At 45.4% G+C, this 26,879-nt stretch overlaps 1 long non-coding RNA gene across 1 annotated transcript in view; it reads right to left on the minus strand.

Moving 5' to 3' along the window:
• LOC128424417 (uncharacterized) overlaps nt 1-25,929 on the minus strand; it is a 161,510-nt gene extending 135,581 nt beyond the window's left edge. The window contains exon 1 of the long non-coding RNA XR_008333013.1: nt 25,898-25,929. This is a non-coding gene — a long non-coding RNA (uncharacterized LOC128424417). The remainder of the gene's footprint in view (nt 1-25,897) is intronic.
• Between the last annotated feature and the right edge of the window lie 950 nt (nt 25,930-26,879).

Consider the following 26,879-nt stretch of genomic DNA (forward strand, 5'->3'; position numbering starts at 1 on the left):
GCAGAGAGGTGATGGTGGTTTTCCTTGCTGCATCCCCTTTGCCGGGTTGCTGCGCTGTGGGAACCACCGCTTGAGGCTTCGTTTGGCTGCTGGCTGGGCTTTCTGCCTTTGGCTCGGAGGGGCTCAGAAGTTGCACGTACCTGTGCTTGGAAAATCCCTTATTATGGCTGCTGGTCTCTTATTTTCAAATCTGTAAGTTGACAGCTATGGTACTAAGCTTGGATCCTAGAACAATAGGCAAGTAGGATCCTAGAATGCAACAACTGATTGGCCTGCAGGAAAAGACCAATCAGGCTCCAGGAGGGAAGCAGAATCAGCCAATCAGACGGGACTCATTGTGTAAATAATGTATATAAAAGCCTGATGTTTGGGGGGCAATTCAATCACTGTTTTACAAGTTGCAATAAAGAGCATGAAATCACTACAGGACTCTGAGTATATTTCACCTCTATTGTTCTGTGCTGCATTCTTGTGCCCAGTTACAGAAACAAAATCCAGCTAAAGTCAAAGGAATTGGATCAGCCACTCTGCAGGTAGAATTACAGATCATATTACCCAATCCAACCAACCAACTTTAGCAGGGAGAAACCTTCTCCAATTCCTTTATCACTTATTTTATTATCGCTACCGCAAGTGGTTCTCAACCGCCCCCTTATACTGGCCTTTGGAGAAACAATTACTCTTAGCAAGCACAGTGCAGAATGAACTAAGCAACCGAAGTGCTCTAAGAATACCACCCTCACCTAAAACCCTGAGGGTTTTATAGAATATCCTATTGCCTTTCTCCCACTTTCTGGTACTTTGGGGTGGTTAAAACATTGAACAGAGGATGTGGTTGCAGGATTGTACCACATCAGATACGCAGATGGAGGATAAACATGTTCCCAGATAATGCTAGCAGCAACAAAAACCAATGGCAGGGACATAGTGGGCCTTTAGAAGCTTTATCCCTGAGGTACCAGTTATTCAAGTACTGTATAAGGAGATTTTAATTTTGGGATGCTTTTAAACATGTCAGGTTCCACATGTGTATGAAGTTTTACAGTCCCATGAAGGTTGTACCTTGTTTACAGCTGGCAGACACAGAAAAAAGGGAGGTCGTCAAAGGGAGGAAGTCTCACTGCGGGTCACTGGAAGCTTAACCATGAATTCTGTTAAGTTGTGGGTGAACATAGCAGACGACACAGCGATTCTTCAAACAGCTCTTGTTTATTCACAGGCCCAGAACAGAACTGGGCTGAAGGGTTCAGCCAGCCTGCTTATATAGAGATCCACTACAAAGCAACAGTAACAACTTTCTGTAACTATCAAATCACTGAACGTTACTTTCAATTCCTTATTTGCATATGTGGACCTGAGTGAAAACTACAGTATCCCCCTGCTGGCCCAGGGTGAGAACTTCGTTGTTGTTTAGTCGTTTAGTCGTGTCCGACTCTTCGTGACCCCATGGACCAGAGCACACCAGGCACTCCTGTCTTCCACTGCCTCCCGCAGTTTAGTCAGACTCATGTTTGTAGCTTCGAGAACACTGTCCAACCATCTCATCCTCTGTCATCGCCTTCTCCTTGTGCCCTCAATCTTTCCCAACATCAGGGTCTTTTCCAGGGAGTCTTCTCTTCTCATGAGGTGGCCAAAGTATTGGAGCCTCAGCTTCAGGATCTGTTCTTCCAGTGAGCACTCAGGGCTAATTTCCTTAAAAATGGATGCATTTGATCTTCTTGCAGTCCATGGGACTCTCAAGAGTCTCCTCCAGACCATAATTCAAAAGCATCAATTCTTCGGCGATCAGCCTTCTTTACGGTCCAGCTCTCACTTCCATACATCACTACCGGGAAAACCATGGCTTTAACTATATGGACCTTTGTTGGCAAGGTGATGTCTCTGCTTTTTAAGACGCTGTCTAGGTTTGTCATCACCTTTCTCCCAAGAAGTAGGCGTTTTTTAATTTTGTGACTGCTGTCACCATCTGCAGTGATCATGGAGCCCAAGAAAGTAAAATCTCTCACTGCCTCCATTTCTTCCCCTTCTATTTGCTAGGAGGTGATGGGCCCAGTGGCCATGATCTTCGTTTTTTTGATGTTAAGCTTCAGTCCATATTTTGCGCTCTCCTCTTTCACCCTCATTAAAAGGTTCTTTAATTTTCAATTTCTGCCATCAAGGTTGTGTCATCTGCATATCTGAGGTTGTTGATATTTCTTCCAGCGATCTTAATTCCGGCTTGGGATTCATCCAGCCCAGCCTTTCACATGATGAATTCTGCATATAAGTTAAATAAGCAGGGAGACAATATACAGCCTTGCCGTACTCCTTTCCCAATTTAGAACCAGTCAGTTGTTCCATATCCAGTTCTAACTGTAGCTTCTTGTGCCACATAGAGATTTCTCAGGAGACAGATGAGGAGTCTCCTTCTTTGGAGGTCTTTAAGCAGAGGCTTGACAACCATATGTCAGGAGTGCTCTGATGGTGTTTCCTGCTTGGCAGGGGGTTGGACTCGATGGCCCTTGTGGTCCATTCCAACTCTATGATTATATTATATATATATATAATCAGGCACTCCCATTTCTTTAAGAACTTGCCATAGTTTGCTGTGGTCGACACAGTCAAAGGCTTTTGCATAGTCAATGAAGCAGAAGTAGATGTCTTTCTGGAACTCTCTAGCTTTCTCCATAATCCAGCGCATGTTTGCAATTTGGTCTCTGGTTCCTCTGCCCCTTCGAAATCCAGCTTGCACTTCTGGGAGTTCTTGGTCCACATACTGCTTAAGCCTGCCTTGTAGAATTTTAAGCATAACCTTGCTAGCGTGTGAAATGAGTGCAATTGTGCGGTAGTTGGAGCATTCTTTGGCACTGCCCTTCTTTGGGATTGGGATGTAGACTGATCTTCTCCAATCCTCTGGCCACTGCTGAGTTTTCCAAATTTGCTGGCATATTGAGTGTAGCACCTTAACAGCATCATCATTTAAAATTTTAAATAGTTCAGCTGGAATATCATCACTTCCACTGGCCTTGTTATTAGCAGTGCTTTCTAAGGCCCATTTGACTTCACTCTCCAAGATGTCTGGCTCAAGGTCAGCAACCACACTACCTGGGGTGTACGAGACATCCATATCTTTCTGGTATAATTCCTCTGTGTATTCTTGCCACCTCTTCTTGATATCTTCTGCTTCTGTTAGGTCATTTCCACTTTTGTCTTTTATTATGGTAATCTTTGTACGAAATGTTCCTTTCATATCTCCAATTTTCTTGAACAGATCTCTGGTTTTTCCCATTCTGTTGTTTTCCTCTATTTCTTTGCATTGCGCGTTTAAGAGGGCCTTCTTGTCTCTCCTTGCTATTTTTTGGAACTCTACATTCAATTTCCTGTATCTTTCACTATCTCCCTCACATTTTGCTTGCCTTCTCTCCTCCGCTATTTGTAAGGCCTCATTGGACAGCCACTTTGCTTTCTTGCATTTCCTTTTCATTGGAATGGTTTTAGTTGCTGCCTCCTGTATAATGTTACGAGCCTCCATCCATAGTTCTTCAGGCACTCTGTCCACCAAATCTAAATCCTTAAACCTGTTCCTCACTTCCACTGTGTATTCATAAGGGATTTGACTTAGATTGTACCTTACCGGCCCAGTGGTTTTTCCTACTTTCTTCAGTTTAAGCTTGAATTTTGCTATAAGAAGCTGATGATCTGAGCCACAGTCAGCTCCAGGTCTTGTTTTTGCTGACTGTATAGAGCTTCTCCATCTTTGGCTGCAGAGAATATAATCAATCTGATTTCGATGCTGCCCATCTGGTGATGTCCATGTGTAGAGTCGTCTCTTGTGTTGTTGGAAAAGCATGTTTGTGATGACCAGCTTGTTCTCTTGGCAGAACTCTATTAGCCTTTGTCCTGCTTCGTTTTGAACTCCAAGGCCAAACTTGCCAGTTGTTCCTTTTATCTCTTGACTCCCTACTTTAGCATTCCAATCCCCTATAATGAGAAGAACATCCTTCTTTGGTGTCATTTCTATAAGGTGTTGTAAGTCTTCATAGAATTGGTCAATTTCAGTTTCTTCAGCACCAGTGGTTGGTGCATAAACTTGGATTACTGTGATGTTAAAAGGTCTGCCTTGAATTCGTATCGAGATCATTCTATCATTTTTGAGATTGCATCCCAGTACAGCCTTTGCCACTCTTTTGTTGACTATGAGGGCCACTCCATTTCTTTTACGGGATTCTTGCCCACAGTAGTAGATATGATGGTCATCCGAACTGAATTCGCCCATTCCCGTCCATTTTAGTTCACTGATGCCCAGGATGTCAATATTTATTCTTGCCATCTCATTTTTGACCACATCCAACTTACCAAGGTTCATGGTTCTTACATTCCAGGTTCCTATGCAATATTTTTCTTTATAGCATTGGACTTTCCTTTCGCTTCCAGGCATATCTGCAACTGAGCGTCCTTTCGGCTTTGGCCCAGCCACTTCATCAGCTCTGGATCTGCTTGTACTTGTCCTCCGCTCTTCCTCAGTAGCATGTTGGACGCCTTCCGACCTGAGGGGCTCATCTTCCAGCGTCATAACTTTTATATGCCTGTTGTCTTTGTCCATGGAGTTTTCTTGGCAGGGATACTGGAGTGGCTTGCCGGTTCCTGCTCCAGGTGGATCACATTTGGTCAAAACTCTCCACTACGACCTGTCCATCTTGGGTGGCCCTGCACGGCATAGCTCATAGCTTCTCCGAGTTATTCAAGCCCCTTCGCCATGGCAAGGCAGTGATCCATGAAGGGTGTGAGAACTTCACTACATAGTGAGAACCAGTGGCGTAGCGTGGGTTGTCAGCACCCGGGGCAAGGCAAGTAATTTGTGCCCCCTAACCCGTGGATTTTAGCACTCGAGTGTGAGCGCCCCCCCCCAGATGTTGCGGCCAGCCCCCCTGCACCCCCTACGCTACGCCACTGGGGCTGGGGGCGAGCGAAGGAGCCAAGGACCCCCCCAAAGGCTCAGCAGGAATTTATTAAATTTATTATTTGCGGGGCCCCCGCGGGCCGAGGCAGCCGAAGCCCCCTCCCCTCGGGTGCCTCCCCGCCCCCTCCTCTCCTTGGGCTGTAGGTGGAGCCCGCGCTCCGAGGCGCTCCAGATCCGGGCTTGGCGAGCACCTCTCCTCCTCCCGGCCGGGTCCGGGGGCTTCCAGCCGCGCTCCATCCTCGCCCGCCCCCCCCCCGCGGCTGAGACTTGCGCTGGCAGCCGGAGCCAGTGGCGCCCCCTTCCACTGGGAGACCCTCGCCCGCCCGCCGGCTTCCTCTCGGAGGGTTTTGGGGAGCGCAGGGCGCGGCAAGGCCCCTCGGAGCTCTCCTCCCTCCCAGTCGGCAGAAGCAGCCCCCGCCTGTGGCTGGGCTGAGGGGATGGCGTCGGCGTCAGGGTGCGGAGGCTGCCCGCGCCCGGCTAGGCGTCGGTGGCGGCGTCGGCGCTGCTGCAGCGGCTGCTCCTCCTGCGAGCAGTGAGTGGAGCGCAGCCGCAGCGGCGGTGGCGGGGGGCCCGCGCGCGCTAGGGTGCAAGGCTGGCGGTGGCGGTGGCGGTGGCGGCGGGGAGCTCGGCGGAGGAACTTGTCCCTTCCCTCTGGACTCGCGCCCCCCCCAGATGTTGCGCCCGGTGCGGCCGGCACCCCTGGCACCCCCCACGCTACGCCACTGGTGAGAACTTCACTACATAACAAATTCCATGGCCTCCCTATCTTTAGCAGGCTCTAAGGACCTCAGACTAGCACGTCTCTAATTTTTCTTCACAGGCCTGTGAGGTTGGCTAAAGCAGAGAGAGAGAGAGGTGAGGGTGGAGCTAAATTGTGAAGATTTGAACCTGTTTTTTCTGGTTCTGGCCCCTAATCTATCCTGTGCAGGTTCTCAATAGAAACATGTGCACTTTCCCACCGAAATGACACCAATGTGTTAAGGAATCAACTAATATTGCAGAATCACACAATTATCACATATAAACTTATCTGCTTCACGGGGCCTGCTTGGATGCCCACAATTAGATTGGTGGACACGCTGAACAAGGACTTCTCAGTGGTGGCCCCTCATCTGTAGAATTCAATTCCACTTCAGCACAGGCAAGCATCATCGTCTGATAGGTTTAAATGGGCTCTCAAAACTAGCCTTTCTGCTTAACCTTTTAATGACAGATCTACATTGGACCGTAAAAATTGCATTGTGATATTTTTTTGTTTACAATGTGCTCAGTTTTCTGCCATGTTGCTTGTGGCTCTGTGCTGCCTTTTAATATATTGCATTTTTGGATGTTTTAAAACTTTTCCGTCACTTTTATATCGTTTGATGGTTGGTTAATTTTGTATTTATACGCCATTTTTGTCAGGATTTCTCTCTTGAAAAGCAGCTTGTACATTTATTAATTAAATAAAATAACAATCTGGGGCAATTAAAATGTTAAAAGGTAAATAAACCTTGTGGGTGGAGGAGTGTTAACAGATATAAAATTGTACATATGGTTGATTTGAATATGTTATTATTGATTATGTATACCCAATGTATCAGGGGGTTTCACTGTTTGTGTTTTGGTTGTTGGTAAAAAATAAAATTTTAATCGCCAGAAAAAAATAGTATTTTTTTTAAAAATTAAATAAAAGGGCAGGCCTACAGTTTTCTAAATGGCTGTCTGTTTTTTATTGTGTCAATTGCCCTGACATCTTTGTTTCTTCCATGAGAGTCATCAGTAACCGCCCACACCTCTCCTGCCTCCATTCAGTTTCTGAAAACACTTACGATTCCTGGCTCTCTAGAAACATAGTCTTTGCCTCCATTTCAGGACTGTCCTTGGGAAGCTTTCTGTCTACGGTGTCTATTAAAGGCCCCTGGTCTCTTACCACAACGTCGAGAGAGGAACCCTGGCTTTTTTCACTTGCGCCACATTATCACAGAAAGGTGGATTAGAAGTTATCTCGGCTCTGCTTTCTTTCAGGGCTCCTTGGCAACACAACCAGCAAGATATAAATATATGCTCAATTGGGGGGAAAAAAGAAAGGGAAGGAAAGAGAGGGTATATACGCCAGCAAGGAGGCAGAAGTACCAAGGGGGCATGGAAGAATATGCTGGAGGGATATTGCAGAAAGGTCAGTGCAGCATCACTGTAGGAATTCTGGTTTTCAAGGTTTTCTTACACCTGAGGCTCATGGACCATCTCCAACAGCAAAGGTGCCCCTTGGTTATAAGGCTGTGTGGTCTAGAGATCCAATTTGAAGAGACAGATTCATGTTTCTTTCTTTCTTCATTTTTAAATAATTTTAAATTTATTCTTAATAAATGATACAAAAAATGAAAATAAAATAAACTAACATATACTGATACAAAAAGAAAAAATACATATACCCCTATCCTACAAACACAAAGCCCTATATACACCCCTGACTTCCCTTCACCACTACTCGACTTCCTTTGGTGAAAATTTGAATATTGTCATTGCATTCTTTGGATAATGCATCTCTTATAACCCTTTCTAATTATTCTTCTCATTTATACTTTACATACTTAATCCATGCATATCAACATACTCTTTTTAGAACAGTGTGTTTCCATATATTCCTCAAAACACTGCCATTCTAATCTTAATTTTTGATTTGTCTGGTGGGTGCTGTTAACCTTGCTAATTCTATAGGTAAAGTAAAGGTAAAAGTACCCCTGCCCATACGGGCCAGTCTTGCCAGACTCTAGGGTTGTGCGCTCATCTTACTCTAGAGGCCGGGAGCCAGCGCTGTCCGCAGACACTTCCGGGTCACGTGGCCAGCGTGACAAGCTGCATCTGGCGAGCCAGCGCAGCACACAGAACGCCGTTTACCTTCCCGCTGGTAAGCGGTCCCTATTTATCTACTTGCACCCGGAGGTGCTTTTGAACTGCTAGGTTGGCAGGCGCTGGGACCAAACGACGGGAGCGCACCCCGCCGCGGGGATTCGAACCGCCGACCATGCGATCGGCAAGTCCTAGGCACTGAGGTTTTACCCACAGCACCACCCGCGTCCCTGCTAATTCTATAAATTCGCTTAATTTACATACCCAATCATCTTTTGTGGGAATCGTCTCCCCTTTCCATTTACAGTGGTACCTCAGGTTACATATGCCTCAGGTTACATACGCTTCGGGTTACAGACTCCGCTAACCCAGAAATAGTGCTTCAGGTTAAGAACTTTGCTTCAGGATGAGAACAGAAATCGTGCTCCAGTGGCGCGGTGGCAGCGGGAGGCCCCATTAGCTAAAGTGGTGCTTCAGGTTAAGAACAGTTTCAGGTTAAGAACGGACCTCCGGAACGAATTAAATACTTAACCTGAGGTACCACTCAGGGCTATTCTGGCGGCTGCCGTGGCATATAGAAAAATTGTTTTCTTTTTCTGTGGGATGTCCTTCATATTCCTTATTTGAAACAAGCATAAAAATTTAGCTGGTTGGCTTGGTCAGATAACTTAGAAGGAAAACGCATAAAGGGCAAGACCCAAAAGGAATATCTTTTGATGAAATCAATGGGAGCCACACAAGAAATGTGGTTGGTGGTTGCAGTGCTTTGTTTGAGAAGAAGATACCCATCGTGCCCAGTTCCATATAGCTGGGGCTGGCATCTGAGCAACTGATAAGCCAGCCTTTTCTATTTCAGAAACTGCCGCAGAGATAGCAGTTGCAAACCTTGGAATACTCCAAGCAAGAAGAGGCATGTGGCAGTGATAGGTGACTCCCTATTGTTAAAGCCCTAGATATTGTGCAGATTGCACTAAGAATGCCTATCATGAGGTATTTTATATCTGTGCAATGGTAGATTTGGTATATTGCAGCTTCTATGCTGTGCAGCCAAGGGAATTTTTGCCAGGACAAGAAAACCCATGCCTGCTGAAATTCTCCCTTCTATGCAATTATTAAAGGTAGCGGCAGTCCTCTTTATCTTTGGGTCAGCCTGCATCTGAGCCAGTGTCTGAAGTCCAATAGGCATGCTTTAAGCTAACTGAAATCATTGGGCTCTAGTACAGCTGACTTACCTTGCCGAGAAAGGTCCGTATAGTTAAAGCTATGGTTTTCCCAGTAGTGATGTATGGAAGTGAGAGCTGGACCATAAAGAAGGCTGATCGCCGAAGAATTGATGCTTTTGAATTATGGTGCTGGAGGAGACTCTTGAGAGTCCCATGGACTGCAAGAAGATCAAACCTCTCCATTCTGAAGGAAATCAGCCCTGAGTGCTCACTGGAAGGACAGATCCTGAAGCTGAGGCTCCAATACTTTGGCCACCTCATGAGAAGAGAAGATTCCCTGGAAAAGACCCTGATGTTGGGAAAGGTTGAGGGCACAAGGAGAAGGGGATGACAGAGGATGAGATGGTGGGATAGTGTTCTCAAAGCTACGAACATGAGTTTGACCAAACTGCGGGAAGCAGTGGAAGATAGGAGTGCCTGGCGTGCTCTGGTCCATGGGGTCACGAAGAGTCGGACACAACTAAATGACTAAACAACACCAACAACAAGAGCTGACTCCATGCTGGATTGTAGCCAGAGTGTCTTGACTTCTTCCTTGAAATTTGTCCTGCAGCACAGTGATACATTTCATTTCATCATACTATATAGTTCCTGATTTCAGAGCACTCAGGCCCCAAACCACCTCAGTGTCCCACGTTTGTGACACTTGCAGCAAACTGGTGGCCCTAGTAGCGCCAGAATATTGCCTCTCTCCCATTTCCACAGCTTGTCACTGAAGGTGCTGTGAAGGCCGTGTGTGTGTGTGTGAGAGAGAGAGAGAGAGAGAGAGAGAGAGAGAGAGAGACAGACAGACAGACAGACAGACAGACAGACAGACACAGAAAGAAACGGAGAGATTCTCAGCTCTGGTTCCATATATTTGCCATGGGGAGGGTAACAAAAATAAATAAATAAAAACGAACCCATTACTCTAAGTATTGGCAGCCTGGGTCAGGCAAACAGCAATATATAAACACAGAGTTTCTCAAAGGGGCTCTTGGAAGAAAGCTCTTTAGTAATGAATTTTTTTACTTAAGCTTCTAAATCAATTTTGGTTTCTGCGGCATTTTCTCCACTCAGCAGTTCCATCCTGCTCTCTCCCTTCCTTACTAGCTCAGTGGCCTACAGGGGCTGGATACCACCGTCCACTGAGCTGGGAGTGGAGACAGAGCAGCATTCTGGCTGCTAAGTCTTAGGCGCTCCTTACTCTCCTTCTGAGATTTCACAATTCCTCCCCCCCCCCCGCTTCGCTCTTAGACTGAGGACAGAGCAGGAAAAGGGGCTGCAGATGAAGGCAAGGACTTAGCTTCCTGGATGACAAACACACACCATTTCCCTTCAGCCGAATTTGTCTTTCTGGCGCTGCAACAGCTGAGCTCCGGTATCAGTTTAACATACCAGGGACTTAAAGGGGCTTTAGGGAGCTGCTCTGTTTTTAAGGGATAAAAAATGGGCCTTCAGCAGGAATGAACACATCACTTGTGTTCTGGCGGCTGAAGTCCTATTGGGCCAGATCTCTCTTCCTGCCTTCACATTTGTCTAATTACACTGATTGCGGAGAACTAATGGCAGCAGGGTGAGGCCTCATGACGCCATTTGCGTCAACTGTCTCTTGAAAATGGCTGAAGCTGGTGCAGAATGCAGCAGGACAGCCTACGAAATAAAATATATGCAGAAGCCATATATATGTTGTGTTTTAAATAACTGCACTGGCTGCTGCTGCTGGCCCAATTTCAAGCCCTCAACCTCTCATTTGAGACCTGCCTACTCCAGATTCATTTCTGTACCAGTTCAAAACCTGGTTGTTCGCTCAGACATCTCTGTGTTGTTAAGTTTGTTCCCTAAAACCGTGCTGAATCTCGTGGCTTATTAGTGCTGATTATCTATAGTTTTTAGGCATGTTTTATATAAAATAATCATTTTATATAATGAATTGTTGCTTTAGATGGATTATGTACCCTGAGACCAAGTGAGTTATAATATTTTAACAAATCAATTGTTCCCCTGTCCATGTGTGCTTGACAACTTTTCTATACAGTGGTACCTCGGGTTACAGATGCTTCAGGTTACAGACGCTTCAGGTTACAGACTCCGCTAACCCAGAAATAGCACCTCGGGTTAAGAACTTTGCTTCAGGATGAGAACAGAAATCGTGCTCCGGCAGCGCGGCGGCAGCGGGAGGCCCCATTAGCTAAAGTGGTGCTTCAGGTTAAGAACAGACCTCCGGAACGAATTAAGTACTTAACCCAAGGTACCACTGTATTGTGTTTGCACTATGCTACAGGTGCCTCCATCAAAATACATGGACCTCTGAGGGACCAAACAAATGCAGGTGGTGGGGCTAGCCTTGGCCCATGGACCAGCAGTTTGCCACCCTTGTGCTATGGCACCACTGAATTCATTAAAACACAGGCAGAAGATGCTAGAGGGAGCATAGGTACCAACTCCCTGGGGCCCTGAGTGGCTGAGCACCCACAAAACTCCCCATGAAAGAGCTGGGCACCCACAAATTTCGGGGCCAGGGCCATGCGCACTGCATAGCACCCAAGGTCGCAGAGCCAAGTTGGCACTCCTGTGAGGTAGGGCTGCCACTTGGCTAGAATACTACCAGATCTGCCAGTATGTCATCTTCTAGGTCAGTGATGGTGAACCTTTTAGAGACCGAGTGCCCAAACTGCAACCCCAAACCCACTTATTTATTGTTATGTACTGAAGTTCTCACCCTGGGCCAGCAGGGGGATACTGTAGATAGTCTTCACTCAGGTCCACATATGCAAATATGGGATTGAAAGTGACGTTGAAAGAAAAAAAAAGTGTGGGTTGCAACTACAGATGAGGAAGAAATTCAATTTTGCTTGCATTTTAATGAGGAAATACCTAATTTGCACTTCTCGAACCAATATGTCAACAGAAACACTGCTATCTTCAAAATTCACACTCCTCCAGATTTTGTGATGGATTTCTACAACCAACCAATGCGTTACAAAAATGCATGTATTAGGCAAAGGTGTGCATAAAAATCACATCTTCACAAAATAACCCATGCAAAAATGCATTGTAGTAAGGGAAATGGCTTGCAAGAATGTGTATATTAGTCAAAACTGCATATAAATAGGTTTATTAGGAGAAATTCACACTAAAAAGTTGAGATTTTTCCCCAGGAGGATTTGAAAAGCAAAAGCAAATCACAGATTGCTGCAGAAATGTTGGGAGCTGAATTCAGAACTGGAAAATGAGAAATAGAGATAAACATAAATTGACACCCTGACACTCACCCCATTTCTAGGGGTTTGCTTGCTTTCCTTCCACTTGCTCTCATCACATTGCTACTGTTGTGGGACTCTTTTAAGAGACAGGCTCCCTCTCCTCTATGTCACGCTGAAATTCTATTCCGATCTGTACTGCCTACATATACCTAGGTAAAGGGACCCCTGACCATTAGGTCCAGTCACGGATGACTCTGGGGTTGCGGCGCTCATCTCGCTTTACTGGCCAAGGGAGCCGGAGTACAGCTTCCGGGTCATGTGGCCAGCATGACTAAGCCGCTTCTGGCGAACCAGAGCAGCGCATGGAAACGCCATTTACCTTCCCGCCAGAGCGGTACCTATTTATCTACTTGCACTTTGACGTGCTTTCGAACTGCTAGGTTGGCAGGAGCAGGGACCGAGCAACGGGAGCTCACCCGATTGCAGGGATTCGAACCGCCGACCTTCTGATCGGCAAGTCCTAGGCTCTAGGTTTAACCCACAGCGCCACCAGCGTCCCATCTTGCTATATACCTATAGCAGCATTAAACATCAACACTTTTCTGATGTCAACTACTGATGTGATGGTCTTGCATTTTCAGTTCCAGAGGTGGAAAACAAGGCTTGAAAGGTGGATTCAACTTGCAAATAGGCCCAGAAAGGTTTGGTACCTTTTAGAAGCCATGGACTAGGTGGACTGGATCGTACTCTCTGTCACCATTCAATTTTATTCAGAAAAATAAAAGGACCTCATGGCCCTTTTAAGATTGCTTGGTAACAAATCAACACCGTCAAGTGCAAAATCACTGAACTTCCACCCATCTGGGTCAGACGTTACCTAATTGATAAAGAAGCCGCTGTGGACCATTCCAGTGAGATTTCCAGTATGCACAACACACAATTGGGTTCTGTTCCCTTTCTCTGTGACATCATTCTGGCAGATCCCGCCTATGCGCAATGCTGTCTACAAGCTTCCTTTCTATCTGCGATAAAGCAGTGAAAGAAAAAGCAAGTTCTTATTAACAAAGGCGGAACTTTCTTCAGCTTCTCTTGACTTGGTGCGTTTAGCTGCTGGTTCCTCTCCTGACCAAAAGCTGTTCCTCTCTGCCGCCACAGCCAGACGTTGCCTCCAGAGCTTAGACATGTGGCACCAGAGTTTCAAGCTCACGAGGGAGCCATTCACACACTGAACCATCATGCTGAATTTCCACACTTCCTTGCTCCCTTTCCCAAGGGCAGCTACAAACCTGCCCTTTATCCCACAGTGCTTCTCACACAGCCTCAAAAAGGGTCCCCAAATCTAGATCCTCATTCATTTGTATGGAGCAATCTTCTAAATGCCTCTTGTCTTTGTCCATGGAGTTTTCTTGACAGGCATACTAGAGTGGCTTGCCGGTTCCTGCTCTAGGTGGATCACATTTGGTCAAAACTCTTCACTATGACCTGTCCGTCTTGGGTGGTCCTGCACCGCATAGCTCATAGCTTCTCTGAGTTATTCAATCCCCTTTGCCACAACAAGGCAGTGATGCATGAAGGAGTGCAAGATGATCAAACCTACCCATTCTGAAGGAAATCAGCCCTGAGTACTCACTGGAAGGACAGATCCTGAAGCTGAGGCTCCAATACTTGGGACACCTCATGAGAAGACTCCCTGGGAAAGACCCTGATGTTGGGAAAGATGGAGGGCACAAGGAGAAGGGGACGACAGAGGACAAGATGGTTGGACAGTGTTCTTGAAGCTACCAAAATGAGTTTGACCAAGCTGTGGGAGGCAGTAGAAGACAGGAGTGCCTGGCGTGCTCTGGTCCATGGGGTTATGAAGAATCGGACATGACTAAACAACAACAAATCTTCTAAATATCTCCTGCCCACCTAGCAGTTCGAAAGCACATCAAAGTGCAAGTAGATAAATAGGTACCACTCTGGCAGGAAGGTAAACGGCGTTTCCATGCGCTGCTCTGGTTTTGCCTGAAGCGGCTTAGTCATGCTGGCCACATGACCCGGAACACTGTCTGCGGACAAACACCGGCTCCCTCGGCCTGTAAAGCGAGATGAGTGCCGCAACCCCAGAGTCGTTCGTGACTGGACTTAACTGTCAGAGGTCCTTTACCTTTATCTTATCTTCTAAACGTCAACCACTGCATGAGTAGCATAGTTCAGTGGAACTTACTCCCAAGAAAGCTTTTGATAAGGTGGGGTGGGCAAAACTGGAAAGGGCTTTCAATGGCTCCTAGCCATGATGGCTTTGCTCTGCTGCCACAGTTGGAGGCAGCAGTGCTTCTGAAAGCCAGTTTCTGGACTGGAAGGTGTTTAAAGGATATTTGCAAAATCATATTGAAAAATCAGAACTCCTATTAGAATAAATGAGTTTCCGTTATAAATACTAAATAAGATGGATAACAATGTATAACAGAAAAAGAAGTAGAAAGTTGGTTTAAAAGTGTGTGAAAGAAAGTAATAGATGTGGAAAGAAATTGCAATTGAGTAGATTGGAAGTCTAACACAAGGGTAGGGTGAGGGGTGAGGGATGGTGGTGGGAAAAGGAAGTATGTGTGGGATTGAGTGTGGGTATGTATGAATATTTTTAAGCACTGTATGAAATGTATGTTTGTATAATCGTAATATGTATGTATTAATGTTGGAATACTTTAATAAAATAAAAAATTTAAAAAAGGGGGAAAAGAAAGCCAGGTTCTGGAAACCATGGGAGGGGAGAGGGCTCTTGTGCTCGAATCCTGCTTCCTGGATCCCAAGGCATCTCTTCAGCCACAATGAGAACAGGATGCTGGACTAGATGGACCACTGGCTTGACCCAGCAGCACTCTTCTTATATTCTAAAAAGTATGTGGGGAATTCCTGTTGAAATGGCAGGGGCAGATCTCCAGTATCCTTCATGGCTCCTTCTTCATCTCACGCAAAAGCAAAATAAATTATGCAAATGAAGATGAACTTCTTAAATCTTGCAGGCAAGATACAGAATTCAGCTTGCCTTGTAGAGGATTACTCAGCCCCAGAAACCTTATTTTTATTTCATTTCATTTGGGGAGTAGCGTGCACACAGACTTGCATACAAAAACATTCTTCCAAACGCAAATGTTTGGATTTACATGGAAGATAGAGCCAATTATTATGAGAAGAGCCTCTTGCATATGGATCACCACGGCAGGAGCTTCAGAAAGAAAGCATCTGCCATCTCAAAGCTTGGAAAGACCCCTAAAATGGAAGGGGGCTGTGTATGCTTGCACATTAAATCACTTGCAGCTTCTTTCCGCCATTGCAGGAGGAGGAGGAGGAGGAAATGCAAACAAGATTTTATTTTCGTATCTTGCTCACTTGAAGGGAACATGGCTATAATTCCACAGAGAATAAACATACACACAGGCTAATCTTCCCACTCTGGAGGACAGTTTGTTGAAATTAGTGAAGGGATGCAGACATTGCAGAGACTGCCTGATAAGAGTTATAAGCATTTGGTTTGTTAGTATTAAAGAGAGTGAGCATAACTTCACTGTCTCCAATGACTTTTAAAACACAACATTCCCTCTTATAGCTATCTCAAATCCCTACCTACTATATTTATGCTGGCGGGGTGGGGTGGCCAGGAAAAACTAGACCTCAGTGCATTATGCTTTGCCTGATGCATGCATTGTTACAACAAAAATACAAATAGTAGACAATTGCTTTGAATACCACCACTCTGCAAAAAATAAAATGAACGAAACGTAAAATCAAGAAACGAAATTCTGCATCAGGCTAATACAAATTCGACACTCAAATTCTGTTACTTCAATAAACTATGAACATCTGCAAATTTTTACTAGTTCTGCAAAAAAACGATTCTGCTACCAGGCAAAATTACTATATGTAGGCTCTAGAAATTGTGATATAGAGAGAAGAGAAGAGGAAAGCAAGTCTTCAGCCACCAGTTATGCCTATGTCTCATCCAGAAAGTATAGCCAGAGACATTTTGGCAAATTTAAAAAATCCACCCAGGCAGAAATTTTACCCCTGAAAAAGAGGACGTGTCCTGGAAAAAGAGGACACATGGCAACCCTAGACCAACCAGGTACCTGCAAGCGAGACCTGAGTGCAACAGCACTCTTCTGACTTGTGATTGCCCACAGAACCCCTTTGACACTGGAGGTAGCACAAAGTAATCATGGCTAGCTGCCATTGATAGCCTTGTCCTCTATGTAATCCTCCCTGAAAGCCATCAAAGCTGGAGAGACCATCGCTACATCTTGAAAAGTTCCAGCTGAGGAATAATTCCCCAACCCCATCTGAATTTGAACCACTGAACTTCTTTGTGCTTTAATGGACGGTGCCACAAGTCTTCCATGCCTATGGCCATCAGCTCTGGCCATGTGTTTTCTATAGTTTTCCTGCCATTTGGGAGTTTTCCAAGTGGCCATTCTGCCCGTGTGCCGGCAGTGTATCTCCGCCCAACTATGCTCAACTATGATCTGCTCACTGAAAAATCTCTGCTTCAAACATGACTTCACTGATGGATAATCCAGAAATCCCAGTCTCATTCCCCAAATCTGAGCAGGGTTTAATTAAATCCAACCTATCTTGCAGGACTGTTGTAATGATTATAGAGGTGGCGGTTTCTAAATACTATTAGAGATGTTTCTAGCTTCAGTTAGTAATTCTGGTGCTGAGAGGAAAAGGAGAAAAGAGGTTTAGTGTTACATTCAAACAGAAAACCACATTGTGACTGCCATTCAGGAGGAGATTTTGCATGTATTCACTTACCTTTTCTTGTGTAGGCTTGCATTAACACGCTGTGGCCTGATTCATCACCTTACTTTTCTATTTTACTGTTCAAGCTGATTTATCCCACACAAGCTCCTTTAGACGTGACGGGCCAATCGACATTAGGGGATCAAGTGAAAGTGCATGAGGATTACTCCGCCCTTCTAGTCAACAGACAACAGGCCGCAATTCTGCAAAGAAGCAAGTGAAGGTGGATAATTCAGACTCTCTTACAAAGTGCACCACATAGGAAAACCTAGCTTGCAAACTGCAAGGAAAGAGAAAGGAGAAGGAACCCACAGAAGAAACAAGTTTGCTTATCAATGAACTTTCTGTAAAAAACACACCCAAAAACCCACAAGTGACCTACCAGGGGACAGCAATAATAGCTATTATTATGAATACTTAGAGAGCATTTCCCTAAGTGGTCAAAGCACTTCACATACTTTATCTTAATAATCTTTACAGCAGCCCCATAAGAGAAGTTAATAACTTTATGTTGCTGATGAGAGGTGGGGTGGGGGGACGACTGCCATTCGCTTCAACTTGAGGGGCTTGCCCCAGCCACAGCACCTTACTGGTGGCTTCACATGGGTCATGAACCTCAGATCCTCCCTGTTGCACCTGGGTCTCCGTTTATTATTTAATAATTTTTTTAAGTTTTCCATTTTAACAATCCAATCAGATCACCTTGCACATTCCAAATTATACAAATACATCTATGTTTCTATTGCCTTGAGTTTCCAATAGTTCCTTCTTTAAATCTTCCTGTTGTTATCCCTTCCTTCATGGCCTCTGAGTTGTTTCCACAGGCGAGTTGAAGTGAGCAATAATATGCTTCTGTGTGAAATTTGTATGACTCTCCTTTTTTTTTTTTTTTTTTTTTGCAGATGATAAGTCTATTGTTTGCAGTATGTCCTCGCACGCTGGTGTTTATTCCGAATCAATCCAAAAGTCCTTCTCTGGTGGCAGATGCCATCTTCTCTCAGTTCCGATGAAATAAAATCTAGGCGTTTGCTCATTAATTTTCTCAGACAGGTTGCATCAAACATTAGTCTTTCAGGGGAGATTTGCCAAATCAGACTTGAAGTACAGATATGATAACAAACTGAGAGCTCGCCTCCCCCATGACTATTTATCTCTGCAACTTGGTCTGTCCCATAATGGCGGATCCCAATTAAATAGTGTGTCACATCACCCTTCCGGAGAGTCTTTTATCTAGTTGCACCTGGATCTCTGCCATATTTGTATGTGGGAGAGAGCATCAACCGTGTTGACAAGCAGTGGCCTTCCTCCAGGAGGCCAAGTAGTCACAGAAGTTGTGCAAATAGCTCTGCTTACAGGTTATTCTGATGTCAACAATAGGAACTGGGGGACAAAGCTCAACTTAGCGCCTTGTAATTGCCTGTGTGTGAAAAGGAAGTGATGCCTAATTATGCTGAGCCCCGATTTCCACTGTGGGCAAAAACCGTACGCTTCCTGTCACATTCCTTCTGTTTACCCACGTCAGTTCTTCACAGCAGGCCTATCACAATGAACTGATAACTGTAAAAGAAGGGGGAATCATCTGCATTGCTTATCATATAAGTGGTTCTTCCACAATGATCTGGACATCGTCATTTCAGCAGTCAATGGGCCCTTCGGGTAGAAAGAACCTGCACCCAAGATCCTACTACAAGTTACACACGTGACATTTTCATATAGCTCAAGCCTCACTGAGGGACAAAGGTCTTGAGCAAAAGCAGAGAATATGAAAAATATATCCTAAAATACTGTAAAAAAGTAACACCCCAGCCCTGCCAACATTGTCCCTGTTACAGCAACTTCTATTATTAACGTCTATATTATTTATTTACTTTAGGAACAAATATACTGCTCTTCAGCCATACTTCCATACTTAAAAATAAAACTGGATTTTAAAAAAGTGCTATGGAATAGAAACTTTAGAACTGTAAGAAATAACCAAAACAGCTAAAAAAAATTCAACTTTAGAAGCCTAAGACATGTATTTGCCTGACATAAGAAAGCTAACTGAGGTGAATTAAGGCAAACCACCCAGGCATGTCGCAGGTGAGGTACCACCACAGAGAAGGTTCTTCCTCTTTCTGGTCTCAGATGGCAGGGGAAACCTGGAGGTGGTCCTCAAATGTCCTCCTGGTTGTTATGGAAACCAGTGTTGATTCCAATTTGGGGTGGCTTTTGGGCAAGATGCCCTCAGTGAGCCCATTGTACCTATCCTCACCTCTTCTACTGCTGCTAATTCACTTGCTTTCTGCCCCTCGGTCCAGTCTACTCAACGACCCAGAGGAGGAGACCAGGAAAGTGGAGGGTGCCCCTTTTTTATCTCACTCGTGTCATTGCTTGTGTGCTCAGAGAGGGCAGGTGCATAAGCAGCAACAGGAAAGAATAAGAGGAGCAGGAGCAGGGCCAGGAGGTGGACATGGGAGGGGCCTTGACCTTGACAGGCACCTGACAATGCCAATTCTTCATGCAGGCCGTGATGGAGGAAGGCCTCCCTTCAGGTCCCAAAGCCAAAGTTATTGACCACTTACTGTATATCTAGCTGGTCCTCACAACAATCTTACAAAGTTGGCCAGCATGATTTCCATTTTAGACAGGAAACTGAAGCTGAGAGGCATGGCACAAAGCCATGCAGGGTACTGTTACCTAGGAAAAAGGTAAATGTAGGCACAGGGTCCCTACTCTGTAGTACTCTGTCTACTGGAATACATCAACCACAAATGATGGAGAGGTCACCAGGTCTTGGATAAAGGACCGGGGGGGGGGAATGTTTATCAGTGTTTGGCATTCTAGCTGGTTGCCAAAAGGGGAAGGGGAAGCAAGATCTGTTACCTCCATATTTTAAGTTTTTAGTGCTTTTATTTTTTAACGGCACTGCATTCACTGCCATCATTTTCACACGTGTGCCTTTCACAATAGCCCTCAAAATGAGAAGGGAAGCCAGTTTGGGCATGTATGCTGTGTCATTTAGTGTGTGCTCAAATCATTCATTAACGTGCAATGATTTTTCTGTTGCCACACCATGTGCTCAACCTTATTTTCTTTGCAAGTAGACGTGCCAACAGCACCCAATTCAGCCAGCCCAATGCAATAACTTTACTGTTACAAAACTCCCACAGGTGTCAACAGGATTTGTCCAAGCGAAAGGAATTAGGTTGTGATAATCAGCTGCACTTCTGTTACCTGTTGGCTCCTGTCCCGCTTCCTTTGGGAGCCCCAGTGCTTTGGTGGTCTTCTGTTTTGACACCTTATCTGTCTTATCTCTAATTAGTTTTGCTGATTCCCCTTGCATTTCTCTTAAGTAAAGCAAAGTTGCCTAAGTTCAGCTACTGCATGGCCTTTCAGAAATGATCTGGGTAGTCTGTGAGAATGAAATCCCAGCCGCATTCTCATGTAAATAGCTCTGAACTGGTGCACTCTAGCTTGGCTAATGTCCATCATCTAGGCGGCATGCGTCTACCTGGAAGCAGCACCCGCTGACCTGATGGAGTTACCTTTCACACATGTCAGGGCTAAACTGCCTATCCTTGCTCCATATTTTCTAAGGTTCAGCGTTCAAAACAGAAACCAGGAGTGAAACTTGGCACAAATTAAGACCTGAACGATACTGCTTTTGTATAAGATCCGAGAGGGAGATGTAACAAAACAGAGCAGCGTGTTCAGGGTCCCAGTCAATCAGCCATACCCTGCTCTGCTGAGCACAAATGGATCGTATTTATTTGTTTTCAGCCCTGCTTAAAGATTTTTCATATTCCTGCAAACCTAAGTATGGGCAGGGGCAGAATTCCAAAGACATGTTTATGCTTCTACAGACCTGGAGTTCATTCTCTCTAGTCTGCTGGCATCTCCTACTGTGGATAGTACTGGTTTAGCTCCATAAACAATGGCAGTCACACCTGAACATCAGAAATAGAGGGAATTTAGGAATCTGTACTGGCCTTCGGTACATAGGAAGGAACAACCACAGATAACCAAAGATCCATATAGTTACTAGAATTAATCTGGAGCAAGGAATCATGCACTTGGAGAAGGGGTGTAGCTCATTGGTAGAACATCTGCTTTAAACAATCTAGTGTTAGGGGTTAGAAGTGAGGTAGCCAAGTTTGCTGATGATGCTAAATTGTTCAGGGTCATTCAAACAAAGATGGATCAATGGTCAGACTCAATATAAAGCATCTTCCTTTGTGTTCTGTAGTAACCGACTTAAAAAAGGTAGAGGTCAAGGACCCCTGACAGTTAAGTCCAGTCGCGCACAACTCAGGGGTTGCGGCTCTCATCTCGCTTTACTGGCCGAGGGAGCCGGCGTTTGTCCGCAGACAGTTTTTCTGGGTCATGTGGCCAGCATGACTAAGCCGCTTCTGATGAAACCAGAGCAGTTCATGGAAATGCTGTTTACCTTCCCGCTGGAGTGGTACCTATTTATCTACTTGCACTTTTTGGCATGCTTTCAAACTGCTAGGTTGGCAGGAGCTGGAACCGAGCAATGGGAGCTCACCCCATCATGGGGATTCAAAACACTGACCTTCTGATCGGCAAGCCCAAGGCTCAGCGGTTTACACCACAGCGCCACCCGCGTCCCTAACAACCGACTTACGTTGCCTTTCTTTTCACATCTCTGAGTCATTTCTCCAACAAAACTTGCCCAAAGCAGCTTCCAATATGTTTTTTTTTAAAAAAAATAAAGTCTCAAAAGCAAGGAATATGACCAGGGCAAGAATAAAAACCAAGCAGCACAACTATAGTACATGTCACAAACTGGAGGTGGAGAACCTCAGTGCTGGGGCTCAAATGTCTCTCTATCTGGCCCTCAGGACTCTCCCCAGATCATAACCCCTCTTCCAAGGCCACACCACGCCCCAAAATTTTTCAGTGCCCTTGCCTGCCAGCATGGAGAAATGTGCATAGCCAAAAGAAAAAGCGGAAGCTGCCCTGAACCCAATGAATTTGGGAGACAGACACTGGAGTTAGTAGAGCTTGTGTCAACTTCATTGCTTGGTTATGAGGAAGAAACCCGGTTTTGGGTGCAGCAGAGTTCTTCAGCCAATCTCAAAAAGCTGGCTTGAATGCCCTGAAGAATCAGGAAGGAAGGGTAATATGGATGAAAACAGAACACATTGGACATATACCTATGTCCACCCCCATCGTTCAGCCCAGACACCGAGGTCCAGCTCTGAGAGCCTTCTGGTGGTTCCCTCACTACGAGAAGTGAAGTTACAGGGAACCAGGCAGAAGGTCTTTTTTGAATGCCCTCCCGGCAGATGTCAAAGAGTTAAGCAACTATATAACTTTTCATAGACATCTGAAGGCAGCCCTGTTTCAGAAGCTTTCAATGTTTGATTCACCCCGCTTACCTTCTGCATTTTTCTTGGAAGCTGCCAAGAGTGGCTGGGGCAACCCAGTCAGATGGGTGGGGTATAATAAACAATTTGTTTGTTTCTTTATTGAAGAATTTATAAACCGCCTCCCCAATGTTTCCAATGGTTTCAGCCCCAGAATTATGTTGAGTCAGCAACCAATGAGCCACCCTGTGCCCTTTCTCACTGCGTCCAGGGGTCTGCCGCCTTTTGAATTCTTGTTTATAAACTTGTGCCTTGATTCAAATAAATAGTTAAAAAAGAAAGAAAGGCAGGAATGTGAACCCAGCGCGAGACATTCACATTTTGATGGCTCCACGTCTCAGGGTCTTATCTGCACTCTTGAAGCTTTACCACAACAGCAGAGTCTCCAAAGTGCTGATGTCTCCGTGCTGCTGGGGAGAGGGAAATAACCTCACATCTGCTTCATGGGAAAAAGGGTTTACCAAGCAGAGGGTGATGTAGCCAGCTTTCCTGCCTGTCACTTTTGCACCCAGCAATGACCTCATCTCTGCGGCCTTTTCCAAACATTTGTCTCTGGACCGTAGGAAAGGCAACAGGGAATGAGATGGGACGGAATGAGGGGTTAGCAAAAGAAGGAAACCATTGTTCAAACGTTTTCTGCTTTGTGGTACAGTTTTCCCCCAAACTGTCAAGGCCAACCAGATGTTGTGGACACGGCAAGGAAGCATGCAGAAATAGGCGGGTGGAGTTTGTTCTTCATCCCAAACTTGATTTTTCCATAAGTTGGCTTCACTTGAGTCTGCTTCCCACATACATGTTGATAGCTTGGTGCCTGTAACAGTGACAACGTGCATGTGTGAATGAGCTATCGCAGATCTAGCACCAAGGATAAAATGTCCCTCTCACCAGAGGTCACCATAGAGGCAAAGCTCTTCTCATGGCAGTCATTTCACTTGCCAAGTTTGGAGCAGAGAAAGAATGAGAAATCAAGTGAGGTGAACAAGCTAATCAATCGCCTCATTTTATATCAACCTTTCACCTTATGAACTCCATAACGTTGCTGGAAGGAACCAGAAGGCCTGAAGATGGCAAGCATACAGTGACAGCAGCAACTGCACAAATATCCCACTTATTCCATTTAAGGGTAACGACACAAAGCTGCCTTGATTAGCCACTAACATCATAAAAGTGAACAAAAATCCCATTTGTTCCTCAGCTGCCTCTCTTCACATGCATCTCTGAGGCTCAGTTCAAACTTTACGAAGTGAAATATGTTTGTCACTTATGCAGCAAACACCTCCAAGTGGAAACTCATGTTTCTTCAGCACTGAGGACCATGCTGGGGGGGTGGTGGAGACCCCAATAGCCAGTGCTTCTATGGCACGCATTCACTGTACGTTTACAAATAAGCATCTCTGTTTCACATTAACACAATTTACTGCCACCATTTAATTGTGATAAGACATAATTCATTGACTCTGAGTAAGCCCCAGGAAGGGTAAAACTGAGCACTTCGAAGGACGTGGAGCAGCTGCCATTTTGTGTGTTTCTTCCTTTAAACGTCCAGTTTCACAATAAGTGTGATGTGAAAATTGCACCGTGCTTTGCCCTGCCCTCACTTCGTCTCATTGCCTGTAAGCAGCAGGGACAGGAAAATGCACAGCATGATAATGTCACCTGCGGTGTTAAGCTAGACATTACAAGGATGCAGAAGAGCAAAACCAGTTCACCGAAACATCTAGCCTGCCCTTATCTGTCCCCACATGGAATTCAGAATGAACCATTCTACCCATTACACAGAAAGAGGAGGAAGGCTGAGGCTTCAGAATTCTGGACTGTTATCACCTCAAACTGCAGATGTGAAAGGTCATATTTAAGAATTTCCCCCAGGAAAAATGCCCCTATATACAGTAAACTAGCACACTAAAGGAAGGGCTTCGGTAAGCCATTCTTCCTGATATACTGATTTTCTACAAACAGGGAGCATTTCATAGAGGGGGGCTGCCAGAAAATGCAGTCATCCATCTGCGGCCTAAGGTGACACAGGCCAATAAACTCTACTACCTTATTCTGCAAAACTTGCCTCTTGTGTGTCATTGAGTTCAGCAGAGCTAAAGTTCAAGTAAACACACAGGGAAGACTGCCTTAGGGTGAAAAACACATTGCCTTGTTCAAAATGCATTCCCAAACCCATGTAGCAACAGCCACCTCCAGCCCCAAACTGCACATGCAATTTTTACTCTGGGCGGGGAACTGGGGGAAATAGCCAGGGCTGAAGTACTTCTCATCATTCTTTCCTTACAAGCAAAACACAGGCGTAGGAAACTTGCATTTGCTCCATAATGTGCAGTTTCAAAATTAGGTAGCAAGTGAGTGTGCTGAAAGCACTCGCTGTTTTTTATGTATTTATTTGCTAGGCTGGTCATGGTGCAGTCAGTGTATCTGTTCCCCAGTGTTTGTGGAGCCAAACAGGGAGATTAAACTGTTTTTTGGGTCCGCCTCTCTCCCCTGGCACTTTTCAAAGCATGTCTCTAGCTGTACCCCCACCAGCCCGCCGTTCTCCTTCAACACACACACACTTAACAGCCCTCTACCTTTCCCCCTCCCCCACCCGCTTTCTCTAAATCGACCTGGTCTTTGTTGTCCTAATTAGATTATCTCTGCCTCAGGGACCAAAGGAGCAGACCCAGGACCCACAGCCTGGAAACCCAGGACACTTAATCCCTGTTATCAAGTGGGCTGTCATTTGGCATGTAGATCAACTAATTCTTTTAATACCATAGTAGCAATTGTACATCTTAATATTGATTTTGCGTATGTGTGTGTGTGTTTGTGTAGATAAAACCTCTTGCATTCCTAAATCAAGCTAGCTTAGCTGGGCTAAATGCTTCCATTTACCAGAAACCAGCATCCCTGCGTAAGTGCACCATAGCCTTTCCCCCCTCTTCACTACCAAGGTGGACCGAAGAACAATGTGTTAGCTCACAGAAGGTGGTTTTCTGAAATATCCCAAATGGACAGAGGGCATTGCTAAACCTGTTGCATTTCAGGGCTTCGGCTCTGCAGAGAAACCCAGAGCAATTAATTTGGCGGTGTCAGTTTGATCAATCTCATTATACGAGCAGCAGAGGTCCCGTCATATGACAGAGTGTAAGCGATACATCATGTGCTAGTCTTAGTTATGCTGCATGTCAACTCACATTTCTCGCAGTCTGCAGCCATTAGCCAAAGTGCAATGTTGAATATGCTGCGAATAGCACACCATTCATTCATATGAAGTTGTTGTGCATCAGAAGCAGTGCGCAAAGTCAGAGTAGAATTGACCACAAGGCTAACGATGCTGCAGAACAGATCCCAATCAAATTGGGACTGACTGTGTGAGCCTTCTGTTTACTCAGAAGCAGGGCCAGATTTCGGTTTGATGAGGCCCTCAGCTACTGAAGGTAATGGGGCCCTTTATATGTCCAGCTGTCCTTTGTCAACAACAAATTGCTGCTGTTTTTTGTGTTGAATATATGATATATAGTAATTTATGGACCTAATAGGTATCTAAAGCCATTTGCACATAACAAAAGACAGTGGTACCTCGGGTTAAGTACTTAATTCGTTCCGGAGGTCCTTCTTAACCTGAAACTGTTCTTAACCTGAGGTACCACTTTAGTTAATGGGGCCTCCCACTGCTGCTGTGCCGCTGCCGCATGATTTCTGTTCTCATCCTGAAGCAAAGTTCTTAACCCGAGGTACTATTTCTGGTTTGGCAGAGTCTGTAACCTGAAGCATCTGTAGCCTGAAGCGTATGTTACCTGAGGTACCACTGTATGTATTATATCAAAGTAATTGTTGAACTTGTCTTATATTTTGGAAATGTACATCCAGATGTTTTTTCCCTTTATTTTTTTTGGGGGGGGCCCAAGAGAGTGGGGCCCTAAGCTATAGCTGGTTTAGCTTATACGTAAATCCAGCACTGCTCAGAAGTAAGTCCCACTGCCCAAGCCCCACATCTCATATTTCCTCTCATCCGGCATGTTCAGCTCAGCCCATGAAGGGTGGAGAAGGGTTTGAAAAGAGCAGAGGGTCCTTGTAGGCCTGGTCTCACATCACAGGGGATCTGGCCAAGGCACGGGCATTGCGCACTGCTTTAAGTTTGGCTGGCCCCTTGGCTGAAGTGAACGCATGGCCAGAGCTCCCAAAGCCATCGCAGGCGACTCTTCTGCATATGGCCAAGCTCTGTGTGAAGTGAGGATGTTCTGCAGAGTCCCTTGCATGGCAGTTATGGCTAAACAAACAGTTGTTGTTGTTTAGTCATTTAGTCGTGTCCGGCTCTTCGTGACCCCATGGACCAGAGCACGCCAGGCCCTCCTGTCTTCCACTGCCTCCCACAGTTTGGTCAGACTCATGTTTGTAGCTTCGATAACACTGTCCAACCATCTCGTCCTCTGTCGTCCCCTTCTCCTTGGGCCCTCAATCTTTCCCAACATCAGGGTTTTTTCCAGGGAGTCTTCTCTTTTCATGCGGTGGCCAAAGTATTGGAGTCTCAGCTTCAGGATTTGTCCTTCCAGTGAGCACT

This window comes from Podarcis raffonei, chromosome 12 (assembly GCF_027172205.1).
Source record: "Podarcis raffonei isolate rPodRaf1 chromosome 12, rPodRaf1.pri, whole genome shotgun sequence".
Classification (NCBI taxonomy): Eukaryota; Metazoa; Chordata; class Lepidosauria; order Squamata; family Lacertidae; genus Podarcis; species Podarcis raffonei.